Raw genomic sequence first — 15,313 nt, 5'->3', positions numbered from 1 at the left:
TCAGCATCTCTCTCCCCCCTGCTGACCAGTCCTTTTCATGCCTGATGAGTTGTCTTCAGGGATGGTTCCTGTCCTGTGCCATCAGAAGGTCTGGGGATTGCCTCCAGGATTCCTCTAGTCGCAGTCATACCATTAAGTATGGTCTTTTTATGAGAATTTGGGGTCTGTATCCCATTGGTCTCCTGCTCCCTCAGGAGTTGTCTGTTGTGCTCCCTGACAGGGCAGACATCGATTGTGGCCGGGCACCAACTAGTTCTTCTGGTCTCAGGATAATGTAGGTCTCTGGTTCATGTGGCCCTTTCTGTCTCTTGGGTTCTTAGTTGTTGTGTGACCTTAGTGTTCTTCCTTTGCCTTTGTTCCAGGTGGGTTGAGACCAATTGATGTATCTTAGATGGCCGCTTGTTGGCATTTAGGACCCCAGACGCCACATTTCAAAGTGGGATGCAGAATATTTTCATAATAGAATTATTTTGCCCATTGACTTAGAAGTCCTACTCTGGGAGCTTCTTGAAGGAAGAGACTGTGCTTTATATCTCTTTGAATTTCCTACAATTAACAGATGTTCAATTAATATTTATTGAGCCTTTGATCAATTGGTGGTTGTGAGGAGCAGCAATGCATTCTTTGTTTTTGAAGTTCACCAAAGCCAGAGCAAAATGAAGGCTGAGAGGTGGACACTGTGGAAGAAAGTGTTGGTACCTAAACTACAGGTGCCAAGGACCTGCCACGGACAGGTCCTGCCTCTGGAAGACATACATCCCAGAAAGGCAAAGAAGCTTCCTTCCACCCTGAAACCTAGTTTCTGAGAGTTGGCATGTAGAAAGAGTCTTTGGAATCAGGCGGGTCTGACTTTGGTCTTTACAGCTGTGTGACTCTGGGCAAGTCATTTTGCCCCTTTGAATGTTAACCTTCTGATTTGTAAAATCAGGATAATATACGGATGGGGGAAATGTATGCAAAGCACCTGGTAACCCTAAGGAAACAAAACAAAACAAAACAAAAATGAACAAACAAAAAGTCTGTTGCCATCAAGTTGATTCTGACTCACAGCCACTTTTTGGAGGAAGTACAGCCAGAACGCCCCTGAGATTTTGTTTTGCTTACTTTGGACACGTCATCAGGAAAAACCAATGGCTAGAAAAGAACATCATGTTTGGTAAGTGAAGGGTCAGGATAAAGGAGGAATATCCTCCATGAAATGGATTGACATAGTGGCTGCAACAATAGGCTCAAACATACCAATGATTGTCAGGATAGCAAAGGACTGGGCAAGGTTTCATTCTGTTATACATAAGGTTGCCAGGAGACAGAGCTGACTCAACAACAACTAACAACAACACTGTTTTTTAAAAATCAGTCACTCTATTTTTTCCCCATTTTTATGAAAATTTTCATACACAGCAAAATAGAAATAATTTCAGAGCGAACAGTTGTATATTAACCACCTAGATCCTACCATTAGCACTTTACTAAAATTGCTTTTTCACATATCTAACCATCTCTCCATCCCTCTATCCATTCATGAATCTATCTTATGGTGTGATGCCTTTCAAAGCAAACTGCAGACATCAGCTTTTTTTTTTTTTTCCTTTAGGGGTATATTTTGCATATACTTCCCCTTAAATAATTAAGCATGCTTATCGTTAACTAGAATTCCAAATTTGTTTACAGTTTTTCACTTGATTTAAAATTTAGATACAATGACATGCACTGGGTTTTGACAAATGCAAATACCTTTGTAATACTGAGTGGAAAATCAAATTCCAGTTCTCTGCCACTTCTGCCATGTTGATCAATCCAAATCAATTTATTACTAATTCAGGCCTGTTATGGATTGAATTGTGTTCCCCCAAAATAAGTGTCAACTTGGCTAGGCCATGACTTCCAGCATTGTGTGATTGTCCACTATTTTGTCATCTGATATGATTTTCCTATATGTTGTAGATCCTACCTCTATGAAGTTAATGAGGCAGGATTAGAGGCAGTTATGTTAATGAGACAGGACTCAATCTATAAGATTAAGTTGTGTCTTAAATCAACCTCCTTTTATATGTAAAAGAACCCAGCAGAGAGACAAGAGGACTTCCTACCACCAAGAATGAACCAGGAGGCGTGCATTTCCTTTGGACCCAAAGTCCCTGTGCTTAGAAGCTCCTAGAAATTGATGATGAGGATCTTCCCCCAGAACCAACAGAGAGAGAAAGCATTCCCCATGGAGGTGGCACCCTGAATTCAGACTTCTAGACTCCTAGACCGTGAAAGAATAAATTTCTGTTTGTTAAAACCACCCACTTGTGGTATTTCTGTTATAGCAGCACTAGGTAACAAAGATAGGACCCCCCTTTGTTCTACTTCTGTTCCGACACCAGCTGCACATGCATCACTTCTTCCTCTGACCTTAACCATCCAGAGCTAGAGGAGACCTCACAGCTTAAAAGACACAGTCCTCCAGACCGCCAAGTCTGCCTGAGGCTTCAGACGTTAGTCGCAAGCTTGAGAGTCCCCACAACATCCTTACTTCTGACCTGCTGGCTCCAAATTTGGAACTTTCTGACTACCCCTTCAGGATGTAGCCACAAGCTTGCCGCACCTCCCAGCTCCCTCATTTCTGACCTTCTGGCTCCAAGTTGGGGTGGGGTTCCCTCTACCCTTTCAGGATGTTAGCCATAAGCTTGAGAGTCCCCAGGGGCCCCTCACTCCTGACCTTTTGGCTCCCGATACTCCCTTGGGTTTGATAATTCACTAGAATGACTCACAAAACTCACAGAAAGTTTCATACTTATGATTACAGTTTTACTATAGGAAAAAGGACACAGAGAGACACATAGGGTGAGGTCTAGGAGGGCTTCCAGGGCAAAGCTTTCACGTCCCAAAAAGGGATGCACTACTCTTCCATGTACATGAGAATGTCTTTCATCAACCAGGAAGCTCATGGGGCTTCCATGTCCAGAGCCCTTATTGGGGTCCATTACCTTGAGCTGATACCAAGAGTGGTCTTTCTGGCCTGGCCAGCTCCCACCTGATACACTTCATTAACGTAAACCCTCAGGTGTGGCCTGGAGGCCTATAGATAACAAAGGCACCTCAATTACTCAGAAAATTCCAAGGGTTTAGAGTTATTGCTCAGGAATCAAGGACAAAGACCAAATTATTTAGGTAAAATTAATTCACAAATGCAAGTCTCTAAAAAGATAACTAAAATATTTCCATCACTGCAGAAAGTTCTCCCATGCTCCTTCCCCGTCCATCCCTGCCTCCAACCCTAAAGGCAACTACTGTTTAGATTTTTCATCACATAGATGACCTACTAGAGGACATCATATAAATGGAATCATACAGTAAGTACTCTTATGTAAGGCTCCTTTCACTCAATGGAGTGTTGCTGAAACTCAACCATGTTGTTTCATGATCACTGGTCCATTCTTTTTACTGATGACAGTGTCTAACAACAACATGGTAATTCTATGTTCACCTTTTTGAGGAACCCCCAAGCTGTTTTCCACAGTGCCTGTATCCCGCTATTCACCTTTAATAATAAATGTTATTTCCCTCCCTCCTTTCCTTACGGTAGATCCTCATCAACAACACCCACCACCACAAAACTCAACCAAAACGGAACTGGCATCTCTGAGGTAGAAAAAGTTTGGACCAATGGGAGTTGCTCCCCACAAGGGGTCTTCAGCCACTTCTTTTCCTGGCTTAAATCAGCACATAGATAACAGCATCATTTTGATAGACGATGAGTTTTTAATTTCCTCCAAGGAGATTCCCCACCCTGTCTTATTCTTATTCAGTGCATTTTCCCCCTGGCTTCCTCTAGCATGAAATGACTTGGAGCCAATTAAGAGCCTTCTGCTTCCTCATCAGTGATATTTATGACTATGGAAATATTTATGAGGCATGGAGAGGGCTGGGGTCAGGGAAGAGACCTAGCTTCTGCTGTCCTTGTAAATGGGATTTGTCTCCTGCTTGTTTTTTTCCAGGGTTGTAAAAAAGGATGAGTGCACCTCATATAGTTTAGGGCTCCTTTTTTTTCCCTCTTCTTCTAACCTTTGCATTTAGGCTGTGGATTAATCAGTGATAAATGTTCTTTTATCTGGGCATGGAACGAAGGGGGTCTTGGTTTTCTGGACACTTGGTAGTATGACCTTCTTTCTCTGAGCTGCCCTCAAATGCCCTGTCCAGGCTAGAGCTATAACACACTAGGGAAGGCATTTTTATCCAGTGACAGAAATGTCTGCATTCTACACAAGGCTCAAGAGCTGCTGGAATCTACCTAAATGCTTCTGCATAAATAAGGAAGGATCAGAGTCATTTCATGTTTTTGGTAAAATTGCTAGGGAAACAATCCTTTCACCTCAAAATACCTGTTTTTTCTTCACCCTCCCTGCATGCCTTCATTCCCATCTCTAAGGGATGTCCTTCTTTCTTACCAAGTCCAAGGCCTCCACCTGGACTTCAAATCTCACCTCCTACCCAGACCTGGCCTGGCTCATCTCCATCTTCAAATGCTCCATTGCAAAGTGTTCCTCCACCTCTGGCCACAAACAGGGTTTAGATCTTTTCTATAATACTCAAACATACAATGAATTTATATAAACATGTTTTATTTATACATAATCATTTAATAAATACATTAAACTCTTCCTATACATTGTTGTTGCTTTGTGCCATCCAGTTGACTCTGACTCATGGTGGGCCCTATAAGTCACAGAGTAGAGCTGATTTGTAGGGTTTTCTTGGCTGTAATCTTTATGGAAGATCACCAGGCCTTTCTTCTATGGCACTGCAGGATGGGTTCAAACCACCAAACCTTCAGTTACCAGCTGAGCACGAGTCATGAGCATCACCTAACCAAATAATAAATAAATAACGAAACCCTTTTCTGTAGCATTGATTCAGACTCCAACTCATAGGGACCTTATAGGACAGAGCAGAACTGCCCCATAGGGTTTCCAAGGAATGGTTGGTGGATTCAAACTGCCAAGCTTTTGGTTAGCAGTCAAGCTCTTAACCACTGTGCCACCAGGGCTCCATGCACCACCTAGGGACCTAGGGAACTTTAAATACATTAAATGTATTTACTAAATATATTTATATAAATAAGTTTATTTATTGAATGTATTTAAATAGATGTTTTATTTATAAAGTTAGATATATGTATTGACTAAGCATTTATGTAAAAGGATACATTTATGGAATGCCTCTTATGTGCCAAGCTGCCCTTTCATGTCCCTGCACTCTCTTCCCTTTACTTCTGAACTTCTTCAAAACTGCACTCTCTGTCTTAATTTCCTCACTCTTTGACCTCATGCAGTGAGGGTCTTGAAGGTCTTGACTGTTCATCCTCACCACTGTACTGTGAGGGTCTTGAAGGCCATCAGCCACTTCTCAGATGATAGGTGGAACAGCTTCTCCTGGTCCTGCCTCCTGCAGACCCGGGGTCCTGATGACCAGTCTGTTCCCTGATGGCTTCTGTGACTCAGCAATATTCCCAGCATCCTATCATTCTGTCTTTTCCTCTGTGGGACTCTTGTTTTCATTCCTCACAACTGTGTCCTTGGATCAACATCATACCTTCTGTCACCACAAGTTCAGCTATCTCTGTGGGCAGCCGCATCCCAAGTCTAGATCTGGCCTCCCTTCTGATCCTCAGGCCTGCATTTCAAGGTGCTCCCTAGATGCCTTTTCCTGAATGAATGGCAGGCATTGCAAATTTATGTCTAAAAGCAACTGCTATAGATTGACTTGTGTCCCTTACCAAAATATGTGTTGGAATCCTCACCCCTATACCTGTGCATGTAATCTAATCTAATGTAATGCCATCACCATCTACAAGGCAATCTCATGTAATGTAATCAGTCAGTTGACTTCTGGGTTATACGAAGAGAAGCACAGACACAGAGAGGTGTGTACACTCCGGGGTATATAGATGCCATGTGAGGATCACCAAGGAATGCCGAGGGCTACTGACAAGGAAGGCATCAGGTTGGCCAAGATCTTGATTTGAAAATATAAAAAAATAATATATATATATATTTTTTAATAACTGTGAAGAAATAAATTTCTGTTCTTTAAAGCCATCCTTGCGATATTTCTGTTATGCAGCACTAGGAAACTAAGACACCAGCCTTATCTCCACCCCCAATAAAAAGGTATAAAAAATGGTTTCTTCCTTCTAACCAAAACCAAACCCACTGTCATCGACCTGTTTCTGATTCATAGTGACCCCATAGGGTTTCCGAGGCTGTAAATCCCTACGGAAGCAGCCTGCCACATCTTTCTCCTTGCGGAGCTGCTGGTGGCCGACCTTTGGTTAGCGGTTGAGTGCTTTAACCACTGTGCAGCCAGGGCTTATTTCTGCCCTCTGGGAGATTATAATTTAGTCACAGAGACACAGCATGCAGATTTTTAAATGTTCTGTAACAAACCCTGAGAGTTAATTAGTATTAAATGAGAAGATATAATGAGAGTCATACTATATGACAAAATGTTAAATGGGTCATATAAATCATATCTTTGCTTTCTCCGAGTGGGAGAAGCTGTGGGCTACAATGCCCAAAGAAGGCCTTGTGGACCGTGGTCAGGAAGACCAGTAAAGAGGGGCAGAGAGGTGCATTTATTCCAGACATACAGAACAGGGTGTTAGCTGTTGTTAGCTGCCATTGACCTCGCTCCAACTCGTAGTGACAACAGGGTGAAACAGTCCTTCGCTATCCTCATGATTGTTATGCTTGAGCTCATCCTTGCAGCCACTGCGTCAATCCACCTCATTGAGGGTCTTTCTCTTTTTCATTGACCTTCTGCTTTGCCAAGTATGGTGTCCTTCTCCAGTGACTCATCCCTCCTGATAACAGGTTCAAAGTATATGAGACGAAACCTTGCCATCCTTGCTTCTAAGGACCATTCTGGCTATACTTCTTCCGAGAAAGATTTGTTCATTCTTCTGGAAGTCGGTGGTATATTCAATATTCTTGGCCAACACCACAATTCAAAGGCATTGATTCTTCCTCAGTCTTACTTATTCATTGTCCAGCTTTCACATGCATATGAGGCAACCGAAAAAACCATGGCTTGGGTCTTTTTTTTTTTGGGTCAAGTGCACCTCTGTCTTCAAAGTGACATTTTTGCTCTGGAGCACTTTAAGGAGGTCTTTTGCAGCAGATTGCCTAATGCAATATGTCATTTGATTTCTTGACTGCTGCTTCCATGGGTATTGGTTGTGGATCTAGGTAAAATGAAATCATTGACAGCTTCAGTGTATTCTCTGTTTTTCCTGATGTTGTTTATTGGTTCAGTTGTGAGGATTTTTGTTTTATGTTGAGGCATAATTCATACTGAGGGCTATAGTCTTTGATCTTCCTCACTAAGTGCTTCAAGTTCTCTTCACTTTCAGCAAACAAGGTTGTGTCATCTGCATATGGAAGGTTGTTAATAAGTCTTCCTCCAATCATGATGCTTTGTTCTTCTTGGCATAGTCTAGCTTCTCAGATTACTTAGTCAGCATACAGACTGAATAAGTACAGTGAAAGGATACAACCATGATGCACACCTTTCCTGATTCTAAACTGTGCAGTATCCCTTTGTTCTGTTTGAACGACTCCCTCTTGGTCTGTATACTGGTTCTGCACGAGCACAATTAAGTGTTCTGGAACTCCCATTCTCCGCAATGTTATCCATAATTTGTTATGTTCCACACAGTTGAATGCCTTTGCATAGTCAATAAAACACATGTAAACGTCCTTCTGGTATTTTCTGCTTTCAGCCATGATCCATCTGACATCGTTCCATGTCCTCTTCTGAGTCTGATTTGAACTTCTGGCAGTTCCTTGTCATTGTACTGCTGCAACCGTTTTTTGAGTTATCTTCAGCAAATTTCTACTTTTGTGTTATATTAATGATATTGGTCCATAATTTCCACATTCTGTTGGATCACCTTTCTTTGGAATGGGCACAAATATGGATCTCTTCCAGTTGGTTGACCATGCTGCTATCTTCAAAATTTCTTGGCCAAGACAAATGAGTGCTTTCAGCATTGCATGGTTTGTTGAAACATCTCAATTGGTATTCTGCCAATTCTTGAAGGCTTGTTTTTCGTCAATGCCTTCAGTGCAGCTTGGACTTCTTCCTTCAATACCTATGGTTCTTGATCATACGCTACCTCCTGAAGTGGTAGAACATAGACCAATTCTTTTTGGTACAGTGATTCTATGTATTCCTTCAATCTTCTTTTGATGCTTCCTGCATCAAATATGCAATATTTTGCCCATATTGCAAATCTAGGATTATTTTTTTCTTTAGTTCTTTCATCTTGAGAAATGCTGAGCGTGTTCTTCCCTTTTGGTTTTCTAACTCCAGGTCTTTGCATATTTCATTATAATACTTTACTTTGTCTTCTTGAGCCACCCTTTGAAATCTTCTGTTTAGCTCTTGTAGTTCATCATTTCTTCCATTTGCTTTAGCTACTCTACATTCAAGAGCAAATTTCTCCTTTTTTTTTTTTTTGGTCAATTTGCCAGTGGTTTGTCGATTTTATTGATCTTTTCAAAGAACTAACTTCTAGTCTTGATTCTTTCATTTTTCTTTTTCCTGATTCATTTATTTCTCTTCCAATCTTTATTATTTCCTTTCTTCCTGCAGTTGTTGCTTCTTTTGTTGCTCTTTTTCTATTCGTTCAATAGTAAGGTTAAGGCATTGATTTTGGCCCTTTCTTCTTTTTTGATGTGTTCATTTATTGCTATAAATTGGCCTCTGAGCACTGCTTTTGCTGTGTCCGAAAGGTTCTGGTATGCTGTGTTTTCATTCTTGTTTGAGTCTAGGAATTTTTAATTTCATTTTTAATTTTTTCTATTACCCAGTGGTTTTTTTAGCAAGGTATTAATCAGTTTCCTTGTATTTGATTTTTTTCTTGTTTGTCCTTTTCTTGATTTCTAATTTTGTATCATTGTGACCTGAGAAGGCCCTTTGTATTATTTTGATATTTTGTAGGTGACAGTTTATTTTTCCTGAGCTGTTCTCATAATACTTTCTTTGTCTTTGGTTTTGGAAAGCTTCATTATGATACGTCTTGGTGACTTTCTCTCGGGGTCTATCCTGTATGTGTTTTGTTGAGCTTCTTGGATGGATATCTTCTCTTTTGTGATATAAGAGGAGTTTTTGCCAGCTAATCTTCAAAAATTTTCCCTGTACTTTTTTTTTTTTTTAATTTCCTCCTGTTCTGGAGTTCCTGTTGATAGTGTTCCACATCACTCTTAGGCTTTCTTCATTCTTTTTTCTGAATGTTCCTCAAACAAATTAGTATCAAGGGATTTGTCCTCTATTTCATTGATTCTGTCTTCCATTGATTCAATTCTACTCCCATAGCCTTCCATTGAGTTACCTATTTCTGAAATGTTATTGTTAATCTTCTGAATATTTAGTTGCTGTTTTTGTATCATTTCTAATTGTGTATTTATTTTGTCATTTCATTCTTGTATTTTTTTCCTGAATTCTTCTAGAGTTTTGTCTGTGTTTTCCTTGGTTTTATCTGTGTTTTCCTTGATCTCTTGGAGGGTTCTATGTATAAGTCTTTCAAATTCCTTGTCAGGTAGTTCTATTGCCATTTCTTCCTCAGGAAGGTTTCCTGGCTCTTTATTTTGGTCACTTGCTTGAGTCATATTGTCTTGCTTCTTTATGTGACTTGGTATTGTCTGTTGTCTCTGAGGCATTAAGGTGTTATTATATTTATTGATTGTACGTTTGTTTGCTTCATTCTTTTGTTTTGTTTTTGTATATTCAGGTGGGTGGGGCAGGCTTGTTACTCTGGTCAATAGTCTAGCAGCACTGGAGCATTCACCACCTGTTTCTGGATGGGTGAGTCAGGAGCTGGGCGTGTGAGAGAAGGTCTTTATTTGCTGGTCATGCAGGGTAGCTGAGGGCAGACTGGGTGAACACTCGCCAACGTCTATCAATCCAGTGGTGAAAGTGTGAGTGGTGGTATGTGTCGAGTAGATGGGGTGGGAGGTGTGGTAGACATGATGGGTGGGTGAATGTGGGGGTGCAAGGTTGTCACCTCCTGCTGGATCAGGGGTGGAGTGGGTGAATAACCCAAAAGATTACTATAAATGTGTGGCTGAAGAGTTGCTTGAAATATTGATGATGCCTAAGAGTCTCACCTCAGGGAGGCAAGGCTGAAAGGATTGTAATTAAGAAATCTGAAGCCTAGTCAATGGTCCTATATCTTGTCTGGGGGAAGATTCTAAACAGCTGATGGAAGGCCAGTCCCAGTCTGTTGGTCAACAGATACTTATCCAGTAACTATTATGTCCTGGAGTCCCTGGGTGGTGCAAACAGTTAATGTGCTCAGGCTACTAACCAAAAGGTGCCTTGGAAGAAAGGCCTGGCAATCTAACCAAAAAAAACCAAACCCAGTGCTGTCAAGTCAATTCCGACTCATAGTGACCCTAAAGGACAGAGTAGTACTGGCCCATAGAGTTTCCAAGGAGTGCCTGGTGGATTCGAACTGCCCACCCTTTGGTTAGCAGCTGTAGCACTTAACCACTACGCCACCAGGGTTTCCGCCTGGCAATCTACTTCTGAAAAATCAGCCACTGAAAACCCTATGAACGCAGTTCTACTCTGACACACATACGGTCACCGTGAGTTGGAGTCGACTCAGCAGGAGCAGGTTTTGGGTTTTTTTACGTCCCATATACAGTGCTGGGCAGTGGGATACATCAGTGAACAAGTCAGTATCTCTACCTTCAAGGTGTTTACATTTGGGTGTGTGTGGGGGGAGAGAAAAAGATAATAAGCAAACAAATAATAGCAACATAGACACATACATATGTGTGCCTAGACAGACATAAAGAAGATAATTACAGTACAGCAGGAAGTCTAGAGAAATGCAAGTAGGAGAACAATAATTTCTAGGTTTATACAGAGCTCTTAGGGGTGGGAGAGATCTTGGTCACTGGTCACTTGATGACTAGTTCCCTAGGTCTCACCACGAATGGACGAAATGATCCTTGAGGCTACTCACCTTGTGCCTACATGCCCTGTCTCAGCCCACAAGGCTGAACTGGGCAGGCGCGTCCTCTCCTGGGTAGGGGAAGAGCAAAGCACTAGGGAAACACTGAGGGTCAGAGACAAGGGATCCAAGCCAAGCTCGAGTCTAGGGGGACAAGAGCAAGACTTGAGCAGAGAGAAAAAGAGTGGCACGAAGATTCTGGCTAGTCACCAGGAAAAAGGCTGAAGTGAGCATTCTTTGCTTTTATTGGCTCTCAGGCTTGTGGGAACGTGGTCTGATTTAAAGAAAGGAGGTCAGGGCAAGCAATTTTTGGTGCATAATTAAGCCTGGTGTCAGAAGAGGGTGTGTTTCAGTCATTGTTCAAACAAGAAACAGATGACACACTCATTAGAATAACTCAAGGAACATGATATTATAAAGGTGTGGGTGAGGAGTCGGGGAACCACAGGGATGGTGGGGTGATTCCCAGGTGGTCAGCAGAACTGTAACCATGCTATTGTTATTGGGTGCTGTCAGTTGATTCTGACTTATAGCAACCCCATGTGACAGAGCAGAACTGCCCCATAGGGTTTTCTTGGCTATAACCTTTACAAAAGCAGATGGCCAGGTCTTTCTCCTGAGGAGCTGCTAGGTGGGTTCGAACATGCCAACCTTTCAGTTAGCAGCCCAGTGCTTAACCATTTGTGTCTTCACGGCTCCTTGGAACTACCCTAGATTCTAGGTATCTTCAGTGGGTACTGAAAGCAGAAGGGAGAAAAGTCCTGTGTAGCGGGCAGACATGATGAGGTCATCTTGAGAGAGATTGAGGGGCACAGCCAGATTGAGAACACCTCACAGGGAAGCCCTGGGGCATAAATACTGTGCCTTTATTCTCCTGCCCTCCAGTGGGTGCTGAACACATATGTGGTAAGCAGAGGGAGGCAATAGGGTTCCCCTGTTCAGACTATGACAAAGAATAAAGGATTGTCTGTTCCATTGGTGAACCCAGGTTTTGTGGGACCTGAAGCTTGGATAATTTGGAGGGCCCTATTTAAGAAAAAATGGAAAATTACAAAAACAAAAGAAGGTATGAAAGTGAACCTTTATTTAGGTAAAGAAAAGATGTAATAAGTCATAAATTTTTTAAAGTTGAAAAATACCACAAACATCACAAAATACAGAACAATAACAATATCGGGGCTTGTGCTTCCATACACTCCTCTCATCCCCGTGGCCAGGACACTGATGGCCCAAGCCTGCAGGCAACACCTCTGGAATTGCAGGTGAAGGAGGTCAGCTCTCCTCATCTCTCTAATGAAGCTGTTTGTCTAATGGGAAAAAAATACTGATGTTTTTAGTAATTAACTGCCTAACCCACTGCTATAATACTTTCCTTCACTGTGTTTTTTGGCTGCATACTATTTTATTTTCTCTTCATATGACAAAAATTTTGTAATATTTTCTATACAGGGTAAGGGGAGAGAAATAAGTCTTTCTGCTGACATAATAAAAAATCATATTTATTATTAATGGTTGGGATGCATAAAACATGTACATTCACAACCAGACGTTCTTGCTGTTCATACGACTGCTATAGGCTTGTGCTCTACACCGGAATCTTGATAAAACCTATTTGGATTTGGTGCAATTTCCATCATAAAAGAAAAATGTTACATAGCATACTGTTGTATCACTGCATCGCTGAATATATTTCTAGTCTCTGTTACTAGGCATCGTGGAGAACTGAATCCTGCACTCAGGATTTTACACACCTGATGACTGGAAGAATGGTTTTGGCTCTATGCAATTCCAAGCTTGTTTCTTCTCTGCTGCCCATGTACTTCCAGTGCCAGGTTCATAGGACACTCTCAAATTTGATAGGACCTTTGGCCCTGCACCTAGGTGTCACTGTGCTAGGTGAATGGGCATCGTATTTCTGGAAGCCACTTCCACACTGGAGTGACTTACAAAAACGTAATTATTCAAAGAAGTGACTGCAAACCACATTAATATATCCTGCAAAACCCAAACCCAAATATATCCCCAGTTTAACTTTCCCTTAGCCGGATCCCCCAAGTGCCACCCAACAGGACGGCAAGTGTTACAGAGGGGACATCTGAGTAGAAAGAGACAGCAGTCTTAACTGAATGTGGTTGAAACCAGTTTGCGTTGAGTTGGCCCTGACTCATGGTGACGCCATGTGTGTCAGAGAACAACTGTGCTTCATAGGGTTTTCATTGGTTGGTTTTTTGGAGGTAGATAGCCAGGTCTTTCTTCTGAAGAGCTTCTGGGTGGACTCAAACTGCCAACCTTTTGGTTAGCAGCTGAGCCCGTTATCTGTTTGCACCACACAGGGGCTCCTTAAAGTATCTTACTTCTGTAAATTTTATAAAAACATGTGACCACATGAACATATTGCTAGGGTCCTTCTCAGGACTTGTGCTTATGAGAGACCCTAAAGTTTAAGCTTCATTAGTTTCAAAGTAAGCTTCATTAGATTCATGGTAAGCTGCCACATAAACCAAAACCAGATCAAACCTGTTGTTGCTGTCAAGTCAATTCCGACTCATAGTGGCCCTACAGGACAGAGTAGAGCTGCCCCACAGGGTTTTGAAGGAGCGGTTGGTGCATTCAAGCAGCCGATCTTTCGTTTAGCAGCAGATCTCTTAACCACTGTGCCACCAGGGCTCTAAAGGTGGCACATAGTAGGTGTTTCATAAACATACCCTGATTGCGGGAAAGCATTGCTTGGCCTCACTACCCAGGTAATATTCTCTTTCCCCCAGTAAAACTCATTGCCTTGATTTAAAGCTGGAACTCACAGCATAATTGAGTCCAGTTATTTGAGGCAATGGGAGGGGGGAGAGACGGGACTGCTTGGCGGGATAAGCTCTCCCATCCCCTCATCACTGGCAAATATGCCAATGCCAACACGTCAGCTGCCCTCCTTAGCACCGAGGCTGCCCTGGCTGCCCTCTCTGGGTAATTCTAATTGGCTCCAATCAGGGAGAGCCAGGCCGGGGCTTTATTAACAGTGACAGCAGCTCCGCTGTTAGAAGAGCAGGTAGAAAGGTCACATTGGAAACACCATTTCCAAAAGCACAGTAACCACTGACAGAGCTCATTTCTGGCTTTCACAGTGGATGCTGAAGAACCTTTATTTATCCAGCCCTGCTGCTGGGGGCCTTCTGGTTTCCGGCTTCCGTTTTCCTCCTGTTGTGAGGGGAGTTGGCCTTAGGGGTTCCACACGCCTCGGGGTCCAGCAAGCAGGAAAAGTTTAGATTCCCAATGGGCTATAGGGGCTGAGGGAGTCCCTGGGTGGTTCAAATGATTAAGCCCTTGGCTGCTAACCAAAAGGTTGGTGGTTCAAGACCACTCAGGGGTGCCTCGAAAGAAAGCCCTGGTGATCTGCTTTCGAAAAATCAGCTACTGAAAACCCTACGGAGCACAGTTCTCCTCTGACACACGTGGCTGTTGCCATGAGTAGGAATCAACTCCATGGCAACTAGTTTGGTTGTTTTTTTTAAATAGGGGCTGAGCATGCTGAGAGTCTAAAGTTCCAGGGCAAGGAGAGTGGGCTGCATTTCTAGACAAGAGGGAGTCATGGAAGGCCGTTGGTTTCAATATTCTAGTGAATGAGAACCAAGCACACGTCACACTTGTTACAGCCACTTAGCACGTCCAGCTCATCTGTCACTCGGTGAAGCCTCCCCGGACCCTCAGGCAGGGCGTCACCCATCTCTGAGCTCCTGCAGTGCTTGGCTCCTGTCTCTGTGACAGGACTCGCTGTGCTGGACTGTAGTTATTTGCTTAGCCATCCGTCTCCCAAGATGGACTGCCAGCCCCTCGAAGGCACTGACCAAGCCTTGTTCATATTCTTGGTTTATTCCCCAGCACAAAGCCCGGCACTTGACAAATATATATTGACTGACTCTCCAAATGAAGCATGTGGAAGACGCTGATAACAATCAGATGAACCTACGTGGGCACGGAGTTGCACAGCAGAAACAGCATGCCAAAGTGGCGAAGTTTGGCCTTTGGAGTCAAACTGGTTCAAATTCTAGCTCCACCACTGTTAATTAGGATTAGGTTTAGCTGTAAAGGACAGAAAACCCAAGACAATATTGGCTTAAGCAATTAGATGTTTATTTCCCTTTCACATAAAAGTCTAGAGGTGGTCACCTCAGGACTCCTGAGTTGGCTCCGTTCCGCAGAGTCCTGAAGGACCCAGGCTCCGTCTACCTTGTGGCTGTGTTTAGGGGAGCCTTGGTCACAACAAGGTTCAAGATGACACCCCTCCAACTCCAGCTATCACATCCGCATCCC

General features: G+C 42.7%; 1 long non-coding RNA gene across 2 annotated transcripts in view; it reads left to right on the top strand.

Moving 5' to 3' along the window:
• The window catches only part of LOC126073408 (uncharacterized), a 55,831-nt gene that overhangs the window by 20,696 nt on the left and 19,822 nt on the right, over window positions 1–15,313 (top strand). Inside the window, exon 3 of one of the 2 annotated variants that reach the window (XR_007516734.1) lies at window positions 2,060–2,425. The exons of the other annotated variant lie outside the window; for it this stretch is intronic. This is a non-coding gene — a long non-coding RNA (uncharacterized LOC126073408). Of the gene's footprint in view, window positions 1–2,059; window positions 2,426–15,313 lie in introns of those variants that run through there. 2 annotated transcript variants of the gene reach the window in all.

This window comes from Elephas maximus, chromosome 3 (assembly GCF_024166365.1).
Source record: "Elephas maximus indicus isolate mEleMax1 chromosome 3, mEleMax1 primary haplotype, whole genome shotgun sequence".
Taxonomy (NCBI): domain Eukaryota; kingdom Metazoa; phylum Chordata; class Mammalia; order Proboscidea; family Elephantidae; genus Elephas; species Elephas maximus.
This window is presented reverse-complemented; position numbering and strand designations above follow the sequence as displayed.